We start from the raw sequence: 21,531 nt of genomic DNA on the forward strand, positions 1-21,531 counted from the left end.
TTGATGCAGACCCACCTCCACCTTGAACTCTGTCAGACCTACAGTACCTCACCACGGTCTTACAGCTCTAATACATGTCCTGCACCACTCTAACATACTTCTCTGCCGCTCCAGACGTCCTCATACAAAAGTTAGTTTTTAGTTCATGTTTCTAAGTGTATAATATTTTTGACAAAAAGTCCCATCAGCAGACTGTTGGCACAAACAGTGATTTAAAAAAAAAAAAACGTCAAATATCAAAAGGAATTCAATAATGAAGAAGCTAAAAATGTGAATAAATTCCTTCCTTCCCAGCATCTTGTCTGATCATTGACCCACCCTAAATCACCGTCCACAGAGAGAGAGAATGAAGCTAAAATGAGTGGGCAGATGCATCACAGAGTCTTCCCTTGATGCATACTTGATTGAACAGGCCGAACACATGGTTCGAAAACCTCGAAAACACGGCAGGACCCAGTGAGATGAAAATGATGATGAGTAGGAGGAGGAAGAATATAAGAGATGAAGCATTGTTGGCGATCCTTAAGGTTTCTAGTTTAAAGAAGAGAGATGCTTTGATTTTCCTGAGTGTTAGACGGAGTCGCTTGTGTACTGGCCAGAATAATGAGTCCTCTGAAAAGCTGAGTAAGGATTGCAGGTGTCTGGAGCGTCCTCAGAAACATGCGAGGATAACACGGGCAAAGAAACTGTGTATGTGGAATTCATTCATTCATTCATCATTTCTGTGCTGGAGGAGCCTAAGGATAAAGTTAACAGAGGAGGGATGTGTGGGCTACAGACAGCAGAGGCCCCTGAATGGATTTCATCTCCACACATAGCTCTGCCAGTCATCATGCCTGTTTCTGCTCAATAATCAATATTCATTTGTGAACTGAAGGAAGAAAGTCCAAATATTCTCTTGAGGGGAACTTCTAGTTTTGATTGTTGAATTGTATTATCCTGGTGGACTGACTGAAGTGTTGAATCATCATTCAGCAGCTGCTGTATGATCCTGTGCGGAGCTTTTTCCGTGTCACTGCATTTCATCCACAGCAAACACGCACACAACATACTTTGATACACAGCTGTCAGCTCTGAAGTCACAGGATAAAAGAAGGGAACCATCTTTGTTTAGGGATGTCTTTGGCTCAGGAGGTAGAGCAGTTGTTAGAGCAAGTTGGTGTGTGATTGTGAGTGTGAATGGGTTTAGGAGAAGTAGTACAGTACAGTAACCTTCATTTGCTCTCCTCACTTCACATTCATTGCCTTCACTTCCTCTGCTCTCTATCTCCTTTACTCCTTCCCCTTTGCTACAAGGACAGACTCCTCAACAAGAATGAAAAACACTATATAAGTGCAGACCATTTACCATTTCTGATGAGTCGAAATGTAAGAGAAGCAGTAAACATCCACTGTAGGATGCTGAGACACATCTTTAGGGAATAAACAATATACAGTCACTTCTCAAGGTGTTGAAATGATAAAGTCATGATCCAGAACTTTGCTCTGTTAACTTTGGACTGGTTGTCTCCACCCTGCCTGTTTTTTCCCCTGCTCCTTCACCTTACTCACTTCTTTCTCTCACTCTCCACCCTCTAAGCTGCAACTTATCAACAGAATTCAGCTTACTGTACTTAGCAGGCCGTTCCCTCTAAACAAAACACTGCATCTGAGTGGTTAACATCCTACTGCTTCGTGTCATTCAGTTTTCTTATATAGACTGACAGGTTATAGTCGTCTCTGTCAGGGAAGCTGATTTTGTGTAAACAGGAAAGTTGGTTTTCAAAATCAGTGTGGGTGATTAGGGAAATCTGGTTTTCCCAGGTATACTTCTCCGCCATGTATATTCAATTCAACTTTATTTATATTTATATAGTCATCTCAAGGCACTTTACAGAATAAAGTCAAGATTATAAAGATGTATAGAGAGAACCCAACAATCCCCCTTGAACAAGCCATAGGCAAAAGTCGAGAGGAAAAACTCCCTTTAACGGAAGAAACCTCCAGCAGAACCAGGCTCAGGGTGGGCGGCCATCTGCCTTGACAGATTAGGGTGAGTGGCAAGTGAAGAGAGAAAAGAAAAAGAGCATCAAAAGCAACAACTATCACGCTTTAATGAGGATTTGGGACTGGACCCAGAAAAGAGCAGAGCACAGAGGACTTAGAAGGGAAAAGCAGTTTATTTATGGGGAATGAAGGTAACCGGGGGAGGAGACTCGGGACCGGAGAGGAAGGCAGAGGTGGGCGGGAAGCGCTAGGGAACTCTGAGGAGAAAGGAGACAGAGGTGAATGACAATAGCACGAGGAAAAAAATAGGGCAGGATAACAGATCTTACTGTGGTGCGGAGCTATGGCGGAGATCAAGTAGAGCAGGAGAGGAAAACAGCATGAGACCAGAAAGGGGGGAGGACAACTTAAGGCGGCGGGCAGAATCCAGGAGGACAAAAATGGGAAGATCCGAAAAAAGTACAACTAAAAGACAAAGTGACAACTAAGGGGAGTAGCAACAGAAAAGTCGCAGGGGAGCAGACAATACCTCGGACCCTGATTAAAAGGTTAATACAAAAAAATCTTCATCATAAATAATAAATTAATATAAATAATTTTTAAAAATAAATAAACAGAATTAAACGGACGTTCACTGGGATGCTGTCATCAGGCAAGCAGGTAACAAAGTAGCAAACAAAAACATAGACTCTCAAAAGCTAATACAGGAATCTCAGAACAGAAGAGTAGGCTTGTCACCAGGAAGGTGGGAAAGACGATCTGGCAGAGAGGGACAGGTGAACAGAGCATATAAGGGGAGGCAACAGGTGAACGGAAGGAGGCTGATTGGAGATCAGGAGAGAGAGAGAGAGGACGGAGGGAAACAGAGTGGGGAGGAGAAAGGACTGATCACCAGGGCCACACGAATCAGACTCACAGCAGTGACAAAAACAAAACACTGGGCAGGTTGGTAGGTCCAGTAGCTCTAGCTCTCTTGCTAGTTCCAGTCAGCACTCTTTCTGCAGCATTTTGGATTAATTGCAGGCTCTTTAGGGATTTACTGGGGCATCCTGAAAGTAGGGAATTACAGTAGTCCAACCTAGAGGTAACAAATGCATGGACCAGTTTTTCGGCATCACTTTGAGACAGGATGCTCCTAATTTTGGCAATGTTCCGTAGGTGGAAGAAGGCTGTTCTAGAGATTTGTTTTATATGTGAGGTAAAGGACAAATCCTGGTAAAAATAACTCCAAGGTTCATTCCAGTAGTACTGGAGGCCAGACTTATGCCATGTAGAGTAACGATATGGTTAAAAATGTTGCCTAAAGTTAAAAAGTATTGGTCCTAACACAGAGCCTTGTGGAACTCCATAGCTAACCTTTGTGTGCATGGAGGATTCATCATTAACATGAACAAATTTGAATCTTTCAGATAGATAAGATTTAAACCAACCTAGTGCAGGTTCTTTAATCCCAATTTCATGTTCCAGTCTCTGTAATATAATGTTGTGATCAATGGTATCAAATGCAAATGCAGCACTAAGATCTAACAGAACAAGTATAGTTTCAGTCCAGACAATTTCCAGCCTGTAATTGGCTAAAACAAGACAGGGTTTTTCAAGTAGTGGTTTAATTACAGCTACCTTATATGAGCAGCTTAGTTGGAATAGGGGGCTGCAGAATTGTCAACAAGATAATCTACTTGTGCAGGAGTAACATTAAGGAGACTACTTATGGTGAAGCAAATGATGAAGAAATAATTTCTTTAAATTTGTTGACAGCTTCTTCACTTAAGCATCTGCTATAGTGGAATTTTTCCCAAACTGCTATATAGTCCGTTATTGTAAATTCAAATGTTATTGGAAAATGGTCAGACAGAAGAGAGTTATGAGGAAATATTGTTAACTTATCCGCTTCAATTCCATATGTAACGACAAGGTCTAACGTGTGACTAAAACAGTGAGTGGGTTTATTTACATTTTGGGAAAAACCAATTGAATCTAATGATGAATTGGGCAAAACTTGCAAAATAATAATAATAATAATAATAATAATAATAATAATAATAAAAGAAAAAAGCATTTTTATCACTGTGCCAGGTTTCCAAAATAAGTAAAAGTCAGAAGTAGAGAAGAATCAGGTTCTATATGGTAAATGATATAATGACATAATCTACACTTATATCGCACTTTTCTACCTATTGGCACTGAAAGCACTTTACACTGCTTCTCATTCACCCATCCACACTCACAACCACACATACACACGCACTGATGAAAAAGTTCTCCAAAAGCAAGTCAGAAGTGAAGACGGCTGCAATACAGGCCAGGCAGAGCTTTACAGGGAGGAAACACAACATCTGGGGACGTCAGAGGGTTTCACATTTCAGGTAAGTTCAGTCATTGAGGAGCTCGTACTGAACGCTGGCACCTGGTTAAACCGGTCTGGTACAGTGACAGTTTAAAAAAAAGTTGTTTTTAACTTGATAGGTGGATCCTCAGTGTTGACAAAATGAGAGAGATGTAGTTTATATATAAGCTGTTTACTAATTATGAGGCTTAGGCCCCATTACCTGGAATAATGGCTCTGGCACCAGTATGTCGTTTGACACTTTAAAGGTTACAGAAGACAGGAGTCTGTACAAACCAGTCACACACAGCTGTTACTTTGTTGACAAAGTAGATAACAGTCGCAGAACTCGTCCATAAATCACCTGGGGCAAAAAGACACACACCCAGCAGATGATTGTACTGTAATTTTCTCATTTTGATACACCCTAAAAATCTAGTCAGGTAAAGAGTTTTCTAGAGTACTTGTAGTAGTTGTTGTGTCTGCTGCATATTAACCCAAAATGTATATTGTTAAAGCATTAATATTAATATATCACAGAATGGAAAGCATATTAAAACTATGTAAGGAGAGTATGGTTTATATAGAATCATGGTTTATATGGATTCTTTAATGTTCACAACTAAATTCAATCAACATGTATTTTCTAAATATTTAAAATAGAATTTATGTATATTGTGTTACAAATGTATTAAATGATGTATATTTTGTTACGTTATGCTAATGTTATTGCTGCTAAAAACAGCTAGCTTTTGCTTATTGTCACATGGCAGCAGGGAGTAGTAGTAAGAGATTTTAAGCTAAATATTGTATAAGAGTGAGCCACCACTTTAATGTGCATGATGTCCCACCATCAGACACAAAACAGTGACTACTTAGCCAAAAAGACACCTTTTTACATAAAATGCTAAAAGGGCAAAGTCCTCTGAGGTGCTATTTTCATATGCACAACCATGACAAGAGAAACAGCTGTGAAGTTATTTATTGTTATTTTCTGGTTTTTGTTTTTTCACAATAGTCTGGTGGGATTAATCCAATTAATTCACCATCTGTGACGGCCCTGGCCGTTCCATGTAATGCTTATCGGTTCCATGTAGAACCTATCAGTGATAGAAGAAACCATTTCAAGCACAAAACAACTCCCTTTATGAACATTGTAGTGTCAAAGTAGATGGTGCGTGCAAAAACATCAAGTGATTAAGGCACTCCTGGAAGGAATACACGAGATCTCCAAGACATGCTTTTACCCGCTAGGCCCCAGTACCTACGCCGCACACAAAGAAGTCCAGCGATCAAGGAAGTCTTGTAACTTGATCTCAGGATTTCACGGATGATCCAGCCACAGAATGGAGTGGCATCTTGCTTTTTGCAGACATTGTTTTGTGATCTTCTCTGAGAGTTTACCTTTAGACTGTGTGGCAGAAAATCAAGCCAGCAGCTTGAGTGGCGCTGTGGCTTAGTTGGTTAAAGTGCTTGTCTAGTAAACAGGAGATCCTGGGTTCGAATCCCAGCAGTGCCTGAGCTGACACTGTCTTTATGCATCTTTTGCCTTTAATTGACTAAACTATTGCGTTGGGCATTTAGTAGCAAGCGTGGATCTCGTTGTCAATTTATCCTACGTGCTCATATGCCTACGGCGTTATTTTTCCCCGGGGCAAAAAGCTGCTTCTTGAGGTAGTGTGGCCGAGTGGTCTAAGGCGCTGGATTAAGGCTCCAGTCTCTCAGGAGGCGTGGGTTCGAATCCCACCACTGCCATTTGACACCAGGTGCCTATGGAAAGCACTTCTTATAATGAAATAGTACTGGTCCTTTGGGTTCTTACTCCCACAAGGAGTTGACTTATCTATAGTCTCCACCGCAGGTTGAACAGCGTGCAGCATCAAAAAATCATCTATGGCTAAAGCAACAACATCTTCTGACTATTTGTGTGAAATTACACAGTTGCTTCTTTATCCCATAATCCCAAAAAAAGCAGTATTACGTGCACTGAAAATGTTGAAACGTGCCAACCTGACAGAGCAATAGAGCAGAGTGGTATAGTGGACCTTGTAGCATTTGATCTCAATATTTGATCTTGCGAAACCGGGAGTGATAGAAGAACCATTTCAAGCATAAAACAACTCCCTTTTTGGCCTTTGCCAACATGACTGTAGCTTTACACATCTTTTACTTTGAAATGACTAATAAAATTGCACTGGGCATTTAGAAGCAAGCTAGTCATAAGTAGTGTTTAAACAATGAGGCACTGCTGGGATTTGAACCCAGGATCTCCTGTTTACAAGACAGGCGCTTTAACCAGCTAAGCCACAGCGCCTCATTTAAACGATTTCAAATCCCAGAGAATTGCCCATATGTACCGTGAGCCAAAAACGGATGGATGTTAGAGTTGCACTTTCTGCGACAAAACTTCATGGGACGCCGTGTGGAAGTGCACCTTGGTAATGTATGCAATTTGTTCTCCATTACATGTCCCTGCATGTCTGTTTGTCCCTGGTGTTTCAGTCGCTGGCTAAGATGTCCTCTGCAGATCATTTCATGTGAAATCAGCACTACTCTGCAACAAGCACTTATTAAGACCAGCTCATGTACAACACTGTTCTAGAAATGTACTTGAAATGTAAAAACTTGTGGGTGAGTGTTTTTAATCTTTATCAAATTTTGTGATGATCTGGCCCTGGATTTCATTCATTCGTTATATGTGGCCACAACCGAATGAGTCAGCTCTGTGCTCTGTTTTTTTGGTTAATTAATACAAAACTGCTTAATTGGTTTGCTTCTCATCCACAGTGCGCTGTCCTAAGACACTCTGTGCACTGACTGAGTGTTGTGTTGACGTGCGTGTTGTTTAACCAGTCAGCTGTAACGACAAAGATGGATCAGACCATCTGGTTAAAAAGGGAAGAGGGAACGATCTGGTTTGTGTTATGTACAGCTTATTATTTTCCTTTATTTTATGTGGACATCACAGTAGCATTAAAATGTGGTTCATAATTATGCACATGGACCCAATGCACTCTGTTTAGTGTTTACGATAAAACACTTATTTATAGCATTCAATACCAATACAATATTCCACACACATGTAATTGAGTTGAATGGTTTGATATTATTGTTTTTATATCAGAAATCTTGTACAATAATTATATTCTGGAAATGATAAGCTTTAGTATAAATATACTAAATGATTTAAGTGATGCACATGTATCAGTCAGAGATTAAATCATTGCTAAATTTGACTGAAATATAAAAGCCAGAAGTTGTAATAAATAAAGAGCATTTTGGGAGGTAAAGAGTCGTCTGTTATTGCTCAACCGAGCTGAAAACTCTTGCACACTACAACATACCAGAGTTCCCATAAGTTGTCATACGTGTCCTATATATATAAGACACACTTTTGATTTCAGTGGGTAAAAAAAGTCTAATCACCACTTTATATCATATATGAAACTAGTTTTTAAAAAATGATTAATTTCTGCTTGAGTTGTCACTGTTGAGTATATTAAGGAATAAATACACTATTAATCCAACCTAATTAACAGCATAAACGAGCTAAATGTAACATCCTGATTCAGCCTCAAAAAGAGCATCGATTAACCTTAAACGTTTCCCTGTCTCCAGATGAAGTTAAAAATATGACTGTGCACAGTGGGCACACTGACAGTCTGCACACTGTAACACTCCATTTCAGGGGCGTGTGCAGCTGTGTTCAGACCCCCAGTCCTGACTTTCCTTTCCATTTAACATGATCAGCTCATTAAGAAAATGAAGCGTGGAGCCCTAATGAGGCCTTGTTAACGAGGGAGATCAAATTGCCTCCATGAGCTTAGTGTTTAATTAGGAACAGGGCACATGAAGAAAGAAAGAGAAGTAGGGAGAGAACTGGGAGATGAGGCTTCACATAGTGTGCAGTTCATACAGTTCAACGTTACCCCACAATAGAATTAGCATTTGATGCTGAGACTTTATCTGTGTGATTAGGTCTAAATCTGCCATTTGCTTAAAGGTGGCTCTTTAATATCTCCAGGTGGTATTAAAGTTGTGGTTGATTGGTATATTGTGAATCTCTTGACACGCTTTTTTGTGGAAAGGTGCAAAACTCATTTGAAAGGACTAAAATCACAATGAGGCTGTACCAGTACCAGGACAACCAAAGACTGCCCACGTCTGTCAGTGGATACATCCCGACCCTCTATCAACTGAAGCACCATCTGTGTTCAATGACAGAGGCTCAGCTGAATCAGCTGTATCTTGGGCTCTGAGTTAAGCTTGATTTACATTTGATTTACACAGCTTATATTGTAGTTACTGTTATGATCTGGCCCTGGATTTCACCTCGCCTGTCCTCCAGCTTCACTTCTTGTTCCAGACTTGTTCCGTACTCCGGATTTTGGAGCCCCTTTCCCCACTTCCTATTCTCAGTCCATTCCACCAGCTTCACCACTCACCAGCAGTCCTAATTGTTTACACCTGTTTCTCTGCCTATTTAAACCCATAGAAATTAAATTTAAATGATGTATGTGAGTGTTTAACAAAATGTCTATTGTCTATTAATTTACAATTTTGGATTTCTGTTATCAGGTAACTTGATGTATTCTGTTTGTATATTGTTTTGTTTTGATAAACATGTTTCCTGTAATGTACTCAGACCAGTATCTCTTCTTGTTATAATATTATAATTCTTATGGACTCTTTTTGTCTTTTCAGCTTATCCCGTGAGTTCAGGGTCACCACAGTGGATCATTGTCCGCATGTTGATTTGGCACAGTTTTTACGCTGAATGCCCTTCCTGACGCAACCTTCCCCAATTTCTACCGGGCTTGGAACTGGCACTGCGGGGATTGGGAAATGGGTTGTTGGGGTCCAGCGTCTCGCCCAGAGACACTTTGACGTATGTGTATCAACAGAGACTGCCCCTTTGGTCGGTGTACGACTGCCTTACCAACTGAGCTACAGCCGCCCCCATGTATATAAGAATATACAGTGACATATTTACAATAAATACAATGAGGTATAGCAATCCCAGGGTCACTGGATGGATCCATGGCTCCTCCTGTCTCGTGTAATAGTGTCCTTAAGCAACTCCAGTAGTACCATTAGGTGGAAAAGTGCTATATAAGTGCAGGACATTTACCATGTAATTGGTGACTCTACATTGCCTGGACAGAGTGTACCCCACCTCTAAACAGTATAAATGGTTACAGATAATAGATGGATACATTCAGTATTGTACTGTAAACCACAATTAGACTGAAGTCTTTCTTACTGGAAACTATCACCACAATACAGTTACAGTAACAGGTATTTTGCAGTAAACCCGCAACATTGCTGCCAGTAGGTCCAATAAGAGAATCCAATACCATAAAATCCTATAAAAAGTCCATTTGTGTACAGTATAATAAATGCCGGGGGATAAACATAAGGTCGTATATAATCCCTTCAGGATAAATGATAATACCTCTGATCATCTGCTCACTTTTCATGTGGCATCATCATGTGGTCAGAATGTTCCTGGGTATCTGTCAAACACTTCCACTCTGTTATAAAGGAATTGGAATTGGGTTAAATTTCTTTGGTTTCAGTTTCTGGAAAACCCTCGTCTGGGTTTGCATCATTCTACTTGTCTTCTAAGCCAGCTCTTTAATTCTCTAATGGACTGTCTGACACCATCCTGGAAATGAACTGCAGGACACTTTGGAGCAAAATCAACAGCTACACCTCACATGTGTTATTGGGCAGCCATTTACTTATACATAAAATTTGATATGAACCAGTGCAAATGTTGAGAGTACAATAAAATATTGATGGTACGAGCAGTTTTTATGACATTATCAATCTGTTTGATTGTCGTCAAAATGTCCTGTTTAAGTCTAATGTTGTGGTAATAAAATGGCACTGTGTTTATAGTCAGTAATAATACATAAAACTGAACTAAGTTAAAATTATTTTTTTATTTTCCACATAAAAAAATCAAACCAATGAGTGTTGAACACTTTATTGTGCCCATATGTTGAACATTGTAGCAAAATACATGTTTGTACTGGTATGTTGGTGAATACAGATGAAGAGAAGAATCAGAGTCTTTTTTTAAACGAATATTACGAAAAACAAGTGTGTTTTTTATTTTTTGTTTTATGTTTGGTTATATTTTGAAAAAACATTAAAAGAATAATGATATTTAATTCCATATTCACAATCTAAATCTACACTCACTGGCCAATTTATTAGGTACACGTGCACAATCTAATACAATCCTATACTAATATCAGGCAATATCATGTGTAACTTGGTTGTGCAATTTAATGCAATCCAACACAGCAGCTCGGCGATGAATTCTACTTTTACAAGGTTATAATTTCTCAGTTTTGAAGTCGAAACTGTCAGAAAGGTGATAATTCGACTCTATTCTCTGTTTATTATTGAGGCCATACTGGAGCGCATTCCGTGAAGAGGTAGGTCCAATGTTTTGGCCACCTCATTCATTTTAAATATGGTGGCCAAAACATTATAATCACCTCTTCTTATAATCCATGGCAGAGCCAGAGGATTGCATTAGATTGCAAGGTGATCATAGTGTTATGCCTGATTGATGTATATTTCTAACAGGTTTGCCAATAATTCTAGTTTTATAAATCTTTTCATTTTTTTCAGTAATTTTACTTCATTAGTAAGGTTGGTGGTGTTGTACTGGACTGCGTGGAATTTAGAGATATTTCTAATATTTTGCATTTAAAGTTATAGTATGTAACTTTTTTACTAGAACTATTCTTCAAAATGTATATTAATGTGGAGAGGTGCTGAAAATATAGCCATTTTTATACATGTGTTACAAATAAAAAGAAAAACCTGTCATATGGTGTTAGGCCAAAACATGCTGCCAAAACAGCTTCAATACACCTTTTCATTTAAGTCTCTGAAACTCTACTGGGGGGAGGAATATTATTCTTCCGAAAGATATTCTCCAATTTAGTTTTTTGGTGATGGTAGTGGTGAGTGTTGTCTAAGAGCTGTGAAACAACAAGCCAGAGTACATGAGAGATATATATGGATATATGAACTGTAAACACAACACTCAGAACTTAAAATTTTCACACAGATGGTTTAGAATTACTTTTAACTTATGAATAACAGAACTGATTGGTGTGTCCCATCTATAATTGTTCAGTTTGGCTTAGGATGCAGTGCATGTGAAGGCAATAACGTCTGGGTCACATCATTTTAAAAACTGAATAATTCAGTGACCCCTCAAGCCCAATGGAGGTGGGTTTCTTTAACCTAATCACTTGTCCTAACACTAACTACCTAGGAATAGTTCTAGATAGTCAGTGTTAAGGCAGGGGAAACACATTTCAGTGGTGAACACAATACGACACAAGTGGGCCATAGGATTTCTTTATCCAGATTTTTCTATTAATTTGTAACCTGTGTGCAAGTAGAATTCATGACAGCAGTCCCACTGACAGATGTCTACAGAATTCTAGCCTATGTCTTTCCCTATGTAACTCTTGTGATTCTGAGAATAGTCCAGCATAGAATCGTCCAGCGGATTTCAGAGTATGTGTTTATAGCATACAAACCATCCGTTTGCATTATTATTACAGCCTGTTCCATTAGACAGATTCTAAGAATGATGAACTCATGGGAGTGAAACTTTTTGTGTTTGTACAGTGTAATTCATCTTTCTTTCTTCAGCTTTTGTAAAAACTTCTTCCTGTTTTTTTTTCCAGCTGGTTGGTTTGATAAACAGTCTCTTATGCAAAAGGCTGAGGGGAGGGAGGGAAGGACTGAGGAGGCAGAAGCAAAACCACACACACACATGCATGAAGACAAAGACAGAGAGTTCTCATCTTTTAAACAAGAAAGAATCTGAAGACTCATATTTCATTAAGTCCTTATTATGAGGCTCTGTTGTCAGCCCTGAAACCTGCTATAATATGTAAGCTATTACCAGCGCCTAAAAATAACCGAGTTAACATGCACAGCTGCCGAGCCAACCGGCAAAATTTTAATAAACGTCATGTAAGCGCCGCAACAATCAAATTTAATGGGCCAGAACCACGGCAACGCTTTGCCCCACAGCACAATTCGCATAAAGAAAATGACAAGCAAACACAATAACAGCAGAAAATGTGGTTCTTTTTACATATTTAATTCATAAGGTGCTCTTGTGTTTATAGTTCTTTACATTTGGCTTCATATCCCTGAATCTGATATAGCCAATCAGTACGAGATAAGTTAGGGTTTTATTAGACTGAGTAAGAAAGCAGGAAAGGTACAGAAGGTCAGAGAAAACCTCAGAACAATGCTGGGCGGTGTGGCAATGTGGCTTCCATCAGTGCTGCAGGACTTAAAGAGCTGATAAAGGAATGTATCCACCCCTGGGCCCCAGACCAGGACCTTTGTGTGGAAGTACTTTCTGAAGGTCCAGGATCCATATATAACATCAAAGCTATCCCTTTCTCCCATTCACCTTCTCATACAAGCTTAAATCTATACTCAAGACCTACACATCATCACCAACATCTCAAAAGCAAACCCAACAAAATAAAGGAAGTCTACTAAAAGCAAAGGACCAATAGGCAATAAAAATGAAAAAGCCTGATTACTGAAATTTTAAAAATGACAACAGTAATGGTAGCAACAGTAACATCAACAAGAATGAAAACAGAAACAACATTATCTGTTCATGTATTTGCTAAATATGCATCAAATTGCTTCAATTAGTGATCTAAACTGTGTTTTGTTTTCCAACTTTATTTCACTCACAGCCTCATTAACCCCATCATGAATAGATGGCACTGCACTCTACCCATTTTTACAGAGATTAGAACCTGTGAGGTTCTCTAATAATTAAGGTACTTTTATATTCCAATAAATAAAGATGTGATATACTACTCCTGGCTCCTGACTCCTGACTGTATCAGCTCACAGTCCTACACAAGGTTTTTTTAGGCACAGGCTATATAGGTGGTCGCCAAGGTAGCCACCAGCTGGAGGGACATTAAAAGAGAAGTTTTTTTCTAATTTGAGGCTTTAGTATCTGCATAATGTAAACTGTGCATGTTTTCTTACTAAATAGACCTACTGACATCCCACATATCAGACAAATGGGGGGACAGGTCCAACTCTAACATGATCTGGTGTTATTTCAGTTAGTTGTTGGTGTAATATAGTCCACCTAAAAACCTCACCATAGTTGAAAATGAATTCATCGTAGGGGCAGTGGAAGTGTCCACCTGCACACAGGTAGAAATGCTCACATTGTGGCCTCTGTGTGAATTGAACACAGCACTTTAAAAACCGGCAGAGCAGTGTCTTATTTGTTTTACTTGCAACAATAAAGCAGGAGCTGCACTGTAGGTTACAGCTGCAGTGGTCATGTGAATGCAGGTAGCAGGGAGTGAACGTCAAGGTGGAGCGAGCTGACAGACTGGGATCTAATTTGTTCTTTATTTTGGGTCCTGTGATCGGAAACACAAATCACTGCGACTGTGGCAGATCAGGGCGATTGTGGCACAGGAAGGTAGAGCGGTTGTCCACCAATCTCACAGTTGTTGGTTCAATCCCCGGCTCCGGTCACATGCAACTTAGTTGCTCCTGGTGAGTGTTGGCCAGCTGCATAGCGTGAGTATGTGAATGGGTGAATAAGAAGCAGTGTAAAGCACTTTGAGTGCCAATAGGTAGAAAAATGCTATATAAGTCCAGAGCATTTGCTGCTGCCTGTCTCTTTTGGTCTTGACAGCCTGGTGTTTCTGCCTGTTGCTGCTTGCCACCTGCTGACATCACCGCATGTTTGCTTCTGTTTGGGTACAGGTGAACTGTTTGAACTTTTTACATGGTTTACACAGAGGACTCAACATGTCTCATTATTCTTCAACTCTTGCTACAGACAAGTCTAAACTTGCTTGTGAACTGTGACTTTCAACAGCGAATGCGTAGAGCTTACAACAAGTGGTTTTCCTCAAAGACCTCTATTAACAAATACCGAATAAACAACCATATTACAGGGTCTTCCAGGAACTACAAGCTTTATCTAAACATCTGATGCAAGTCATGTGACATGCTGTTAAGAAGGACCTGTCCCAAGGCTGAATTTATACTTTGCTTTGCACAGATACAAATGTTAGTGTGGTTTTAAATGATGTTTTCTCTCCTCTGGAAAATAATCCAGAGTTTTTTTTTATAAAATGAATCAAAGTGCACCTGTTTGTGTCATGCTTTGGGGCTAAGGACTTGGTTTGAAATGCTACTGAAGCAGTTCTCAGTCTAAATGGTAGGAGTATTTGCTGGGCAAGGAAACATTATAGGAACATAACTTTAAGGTTTGTTCTAAAAGACACTAGGTGCTTTAAAACTAAACTGTTCTAGGGCTTTAGCTCTGGATATAACTTGCCTTGTTATAAGTGATAAATAAATGAAAAATCATGAGTTAGTGAACTACCAAATTCAAGAATTTCAAAGTTACAAAGACGAAAACAAATGTGGTGAGCTGGGGTCCAGTCCTGACCTGTTCAGATGATGCTCCCGTTACTTTAAGGGAAGAAGGCGTAAATACTTTGGCGCCTTTGGAATTAAACGTCTAGTTTTCTTTTTCTAGAGAACATAATTTGCATTTGCATAAGGCTAATTTTTAATCACCACATGCTCAGGAGCGTCAGATTAGTGATCATAAGAACGTAACAGGAACAAAAATTTTAAAAAAGGTATATGTGTTTAGACATGAACATTGTGAGTTTAATTATTCTGCAGAGTAAGCAACAAAAACAATAATAGGATTTTTACTAATAACTATTAAACTCTCAGTAATCAGAATCATTTGTATGAGATTAACAGCCAAATATCATATATATGTTACCTATCTATCACAAGTATCACAAAGTGCATATAAAATATGCATTAGATCATGTGATATTACTATGTGATGATATTATATGATATTATATGATTACGAATACATTGGAAAGTATTACAAACTAGTTCAGAGATCATAATAGTGAAAGTCATGGTGCATTGACTTAATCCCACACGAATACCATCATTACCATTTGATGGTGCTGTGGTTCCATCATTCATTGACTATTTTTCACACAGTATGAATTATCTTATCTTTGAAATTTTCCATCCGATTTTAACCAGACTTAGATCAAACGACACAAAATCACCTACAGCATAGGAACTTATTAAAAGTTCATAAAGCTACAGATGAGTTAGCAGTTAATGATTGTCCCTGGGTAGCATCAAAGTAGTGGGATAGAAGAGTCTATCACTCAAGTCAGAGTCTCTTGAGTTTGATTTGCATTAAATCTCGATATAGGATGACATACACATGAATCCATCCAAGGTATCAGTGTGCGGTGATCACAATGCAATGCAGCTTGTTGTTTTTTACAGATCTACATCTGATTCCGACTCAAACTCTGTTGTAGTGTCAAGCTGACAATAGATGATTATGCTCATGGATTTAGTTTCCTATGGAGACTGGGTGCCATTAACATTTATTCGACTCAAATTCCAATTCTGCTTCAGCTTCTGAAACAGGAGTGAGAACAATGTGTGTGTGTGAGTGCGTGCGTGTGTGTTTATGATACCATGTTTTGAAGGCATGAAAGAAAAAGAACACAGTCCAAGATGAGGATCATGACAGTTTGTAGATGTAGTAAAATAAAACAACCTTGCAGTAACATTGTCTTGTCATTTATGTGAAGCTGAGACGCTGCCGCAACTGAAGTATCAGGTAAAGAAAACTTATAACACCATAGCAAAAAATACTGCAATTTCTGTGTATTAGCAGAAATAGGTAGAGAGAAAGTGAAGGCTGATGGATTTCTTCAGAAAACACCTTTAATTCCTTTACCTTTACCTTGATCGGTGAACTCTGGAGCCATTGTTGGTATTTCCGCCTGAATGTGTGTGAGTGTGTGCCTCTATGCATGTTTTGCCCTGCACTTGGAAAAGAATCAGCAGCTACTTGTGAAGGCCAAAAAGCCTGTGATGTTATTCTCACGGGGAATAAAAGTGTTAAACAGCAACACAACCCTCAGTGATTGCATTCACCTTCCCCAGCATAGCACCACGATTACCACCCTTCCTTGACATCCCCTGACAGCCCGTCGCCCCCACACCAACTTAAAATCTATCTTCAAAGCTAATCACCTCCGCACATTGATTTGAGCAGGGTTTTTTTTTTTCCCACTAGCCCTGGCCGCCTTCCGCAGCAGAGGCCACAATAAAAAGATAAATCAAGAGTTGTGAAGCCTGGTGAAGTGATGGTGGAGACCTACCAACACTGGCATCACACTGGAGTAAACAAATTGCACCTGGAGGACAACATGTGAACCTTATCTGGGGCAGAAAGGGAAAAACGAGGGCAAGCACGGACGACACGCAAGTTCATCCCCCTTATGGCTTCCAGCCAGCGCTTTCAGAGAGCTCAACCTTCAGCTGAAGGTGTCAAGCAGAAAACACCCACTGATTTTTAAACGCTATCAGGGGCTGAGGGAGTGGAGCCATCACTGGTCATGTGGAATCACTGGAGGACTTAAAAAAACACACAAAAGCTTCATACTCTTGCCCCAACAGCCTCAATCCAGAGAGACAAAAACAACAATAAAGGAAAATTCCTTTTTTGTGAGTTATTTGCTGTGTGTATTTTTTTACATGCATTGTATCACATGGACGACATTCTTCCTTTTTCAGGTGATAAAATCTTTTTTCTAGTAGTCAATATTTCATTGATTGGATGATTAAAACCCTTAAAGATTTTTTTTGTGTATTATTAATTTATTTTCAAAGAACAATTATCCAATCATACATATATTCCTGTTGCAAAAGTATGTGAACTGATACCCTCAGTAACTTTCCTTTTAAACTGATGTACAGAGCTGATAAACAAATACTGGAAATGTTATGTGAAATTATTGTTTCAAAATGGGGTCACAGCAGTTACTGAAGGCACATATTTATGAGGGAATAATTTCCCACAATAAATAAATGAATAAGTGTCATGGTTTGGTCTCATTTGTTGAATTGGGTTCCTTTTATTTAGCTTTAAGACTTGATCAAGTTTCAGTTCATATTTCTGCAGAAATAGAGAAAATTCTAAAACGGTCACTACTTTAAAGTAGCACTGCAGCTGTATCTGAGCATTGAAGGGTTAGGAACAGACCCCAGACAGAGGAACAGATGAGTGTGTTTGAATCGTCCTGCAGGTCAGGACCACCTTGTAACTGCAGGTGGAGTCGGGAGAGCAAGCACCACTACTTTCTTCTTTCCGCTTTCCCATTTTTCTTCCTTTTCACTTCCTTCCATCCCCTCAGGCTGCACCTTGGGTCCATCAACACCTCCTCTTCGTGGAGCAAACAAATCGATAGCACTCAAGTCTGAGCAGTGGAGGAGGCATCGATTGCTTGGTCCTGCCAACTGCCCTTTCTCTATCTGTTCAGTAAGCTGGAAAGTAGGAAGTTTTGGGCTGTTTTCATGTCACACAGACATTTATCTGTGTTTGAACCTCCTGAGATGCAGCGAGGAAATGTGTAACACTCGGTCCTCAATGCAAAATTTATCCACAAATAACCAGTAATTCACACTGTTGAAAGTTATTTAAATAAAAAAACACTAGAAATTACTATTGCCCCCACCACCCCCGCCAACACACACACACATACTGCTAACACACATTGGATTGTTCCTGTAATTACTGAGGAGGTGTTTCCGAAGTAAAAATCAACTGGGATTGTGAAAATGTGTGAAGCAGCAGGTTCATTTGGCTGTAATTTAACGTAGCTGGGGAAATCAGTAATGCCTCTGCGGTCCACAGGAAACTGAGAGAGGTCGTCTTGGTTCACATAGGTAAATACCATAATCACTTTCATAACAAAGACAAATATTAAAGATGTAGCACATTAAACTGCAGGTGTGGTTTACGTGGGGAATTGACTGCCCTCATGCAACTCCTCTGTGAAATCAGGCTACACAAGCAGTCAGCGAATACAATTACATGAACTGAAGTAAACTGGGGATTTCTTCACCTCTGCTTGGAAGCATGACTTACACTGTTATGATGGTGTTGGTGATGGAAGGTGCTGCTTCCTGATGGGCAGACGGAGCAGAACATTTTCAAAAAGTGTGAGGCAAATCGTCTCGGTTTCCTCTCTAACTGTGTAATTTGGACCACATCAGGTATGTTAGGCAAGGTAGGATCTTCAGCTTGTCCTGTTTCCCACCATTTCCCAAGGACCACCTCTTCTTATAATGCACCGCAGTATGACTCCAGTAGAAAGCAGAACAGAGTGGAATTATCACCATTTATCACAATTTCAACCTAAAAACTGAAAAATTATAACATTACAAAGGAAGTTCATTCATGGCAGAGCTGCTGTATGGATTGCTCTCAGTCATACTGGTGGCCATAATGTTATGCCTGATCGGTGTATAGTATCCTTCAGTAAGAAAACAGGCAGAAAACAGGCAGAAATCGTAAAGAGGGAAAATGACCGATAAATACAATCACAACTCAATAATCTATGAGACTTAAAGGACACCGAGGATGTTCGACTCAAGCTCATACTTTTTGCCAAGCACTAAATGCTGCCTCACAATATGAGCAGTGAGCCATTAACAGCTTGTATCGGATCCTGTTCAGAGCAACATCTGGTGTTTCAGCACTCAGCATCTGGATTATACCACAGATACATAACTGCGGGTGGCTAAAGAAGCTTCTCTGCTATCAGAATAGAAGCTCTTCTGCATTAAGCTGTGTGACATGACCCAGGATTACCACTGTCCCCAAGAGATTTTTTAACCATCTAGATGTCTGAAAGTATTCATTTCCGTGGGCAAATACGTTATCATTTAATATTATTGTCATCTGGAAAGGGTTTCCAAGACTTTCCCTCCTGGTCCTTATTAATGTTGGGTCTGTATTGCAAGCTCCTCCAAACTCATGCAGCTTTAAATCTGAACCTCAATATTTATGCATTGTCAAATGTAATCAGCAACATTTTCAAAACATGTAGCGTTACATTTGTAAAAATATCTCTTTGTCTTTGTGAATACACGGGCAGCGCAGTAGACCTTTCAGTTTCATCGTGGAGCTTTAGTGCCACCTAATGATCAAACAGGAGGAGGACACATCAAATATATGCCCCCACATTTTTAATCTGTACATAATAACCACCGCTGTGAAACATCACTGCCTCATCAATATCATTTTCATAACAATTGCTTTTTGAAAGAAAACTTTTTTATTAATTTGGGATTTAGTTTTTTCTCTCATTCAAACGAGGAGTCCAGTTCTCCAGTCCAATGTCTCAGTTATTATTAGCACACATGTCAAAGTTATGAAAGTGTACACATGACAGGACACAGCCTGAATCCCCACTTAAGCCACATTAAGGAGGATAAAAGCCCTGCTCTGTGTAATAACCCAGAAGTATTACTAAAACTGGACAAATCAGTCTCTCACTGCATGTGCACACACACGTACAGACAGGAACACACATACACACCCACACACACAGTAGCAGCATTTAACACACTTGCTTTTGCTTTCTCAGCAAGACTTTGTCAAATGAGGTACGAAAGTGCTGAGGAAATGGTGTGCTGTGTTTCACGCCTTATCATGGCTCATACATTATATGTCGATGGAAGCACAAGTCATAACCTTTCCTGCTCGAATCTCCATATATTGTGATATCAGCACTGAGCAGCAACTTCTATTTTTGTTCTGCATCAGTGAGGCGCCTTTGTGTGGCTCTCTGTAAAAACTCGGCGTTTCCTCATTATCGACTCCATATGAAGATTAATTACCCCCCGATGCTGCCCTGCTCCCTTTTCTCAGCAGACAAATTTCAGTTAATTGTGAAGACTTACTAAAGAAGTGAAGGACGTCATGTTGCTTGTGCTTCTGTTGTATTTACTGTGAGACATGACATGGACGTAATCCAAGGAACCAAGAACAATGCATATCTTCTACAAGTACCAATAGAGTCTGAATGTGTCATAGATGGTCAGATGGTCAAACAGCATCCAGACCTCCCTGTAGAGTAAATGGTAAATGTTCTGCACTTATATAGCACTTTTCTACCTATTGGCACTCAAAGCACTTTACACTCACACACCTATGGGGGAGCTGCTATGCAGCTGGCCAACACTCACCGGGAGCAACTAAGTTGGGGTTCAGTGTCTTGCTCAAGGACACTTCGACATGTGACCGGAGCAGCCGGGGATTGAACCAACAACTGTGAGATTGGTGGACAACCGCTCTACCTTCCTGCGCCACAGTCGTCCAGAGTCTAAATGGACAGTCACAAGGAAACTAGACAAGCTAGTATGTGGCAGGTCAGTGTAGTCATCATTACCACATTACATAAATGATAATGCTGCAGAAGTTACTAATCGAGCCTGTAACAACAGCATTGTTATCACACCACAGTTATGGCGCAGTGTGTGACCTTCTACCTTCCAAAGGTCTGATAAAGACATCTGGTAGCAGTGAAAGTCTTACAGAAGGAGGAGCGACTGTGTTTTAAAGAAAGTCTGCTTAATGAGGAGGTCAGTGAGGAAAGGTGGACATGGAAACAGTGGACTTTCAACTCAGAGTTTTCTACTTTTCCACTTTTTTCCACTTTCCTTTTTGTACCTAAACTTAACCATGTGAAACCGAGGTGAAATCATATGAGTCGTTATCTATCTCTATGATTAAGGTGTTAGCTAAATAAATCTTATACCTTTTGAAATCAGTAAAGCGTTTTTATTTAACTTATTTGTAATAATTATGTTAATGCTACATTCGTATTATGTTGACAGTAAAAATAAATTATATATGCACACTAATCAGCCACAAAATTAGGTGCACCTGTATAATCTAAGTTGAAACTGTCAAAAAAGTGAAAGGTGTTATTCTTCTATGTGTTGATGATTGGTCGTAGTGGGTTGTACTGGAGGGCATATTATATTAGGAGGTGTTTCTTACAACCAACTTTTATTTAATTACAGGGGAAATAACCTGTACTGATAAAAACTGCAGAACATTTTCACACACTAGACAGTGACTATTTTACCCCAGTTATGGTTGGAAGGTTCTCATTTATAAGGCTTGTGGTTTACAGTGGTGTAACAGCTGAATAGGTGGAATAAGGTGAAGCTTTTTTTCAATGTCAGTTCATAGCAGTGGAAACTTGATTTGATCCTAAATAGCACTATGTATAGTGGCTCCATTATTT

At 39.6% G+C, this 21,531-nt stretch overlaps 3 non-coding genes across 3 annotated transcripts; 2 read left to right on the forward strand and 1 right to left on the reverse strand.

The window, feature by feature from the left end:
- The first annotated feature begins 5,757 nt into the window (after nt 1–5,757).
- On the forward strand, nt 5,758–5,831 carry trnat-agu (transfer RNA threonine (anticodon AGU)). Its single transcript has one exon. It is a non-coding gene; the product is annotated as a tRNA-Thr (tRNA).
- Nucleotides 5,832–5,985: 154 nt separating this feature from the next.
- Nucleotides 5,986–6,067, forward strand: trnal-aag (transfer RNA leucine (anticodon AAG)). The gene has a single exon. It is a non-coding gene; the product is annotated as a tRNA-Leu (tRNA).
- Nucleotides 6,068–6,552: 485 nt separating this feature from the next.
- trnat-ugu (transfer RNA threonine (anticodon UGU)) lies at nt 6,553–6,626 on the reverse strand. Its single transcript has one exon. It is a non-coding gene; the product is annotated as a tRNA-Thr (tRNA).
- Nucleotides 6,627–21,531: the final 14,905 nt, after the last annotated feature.

Source organism: Channa argus, chromosome 10 (assembly GCF_033026475.1).
Source record: "Channa argus isolate prfri chromosome 10, Channa argus male v1.0, whole genome shotgun sequence".
NCBI classification, from domain to species: domain Eukaryota; kingdom Metazoa; phylum Chordata; class Actinopteri; order Anabantiformes; family Channidae; genus Channa; species Channa argus.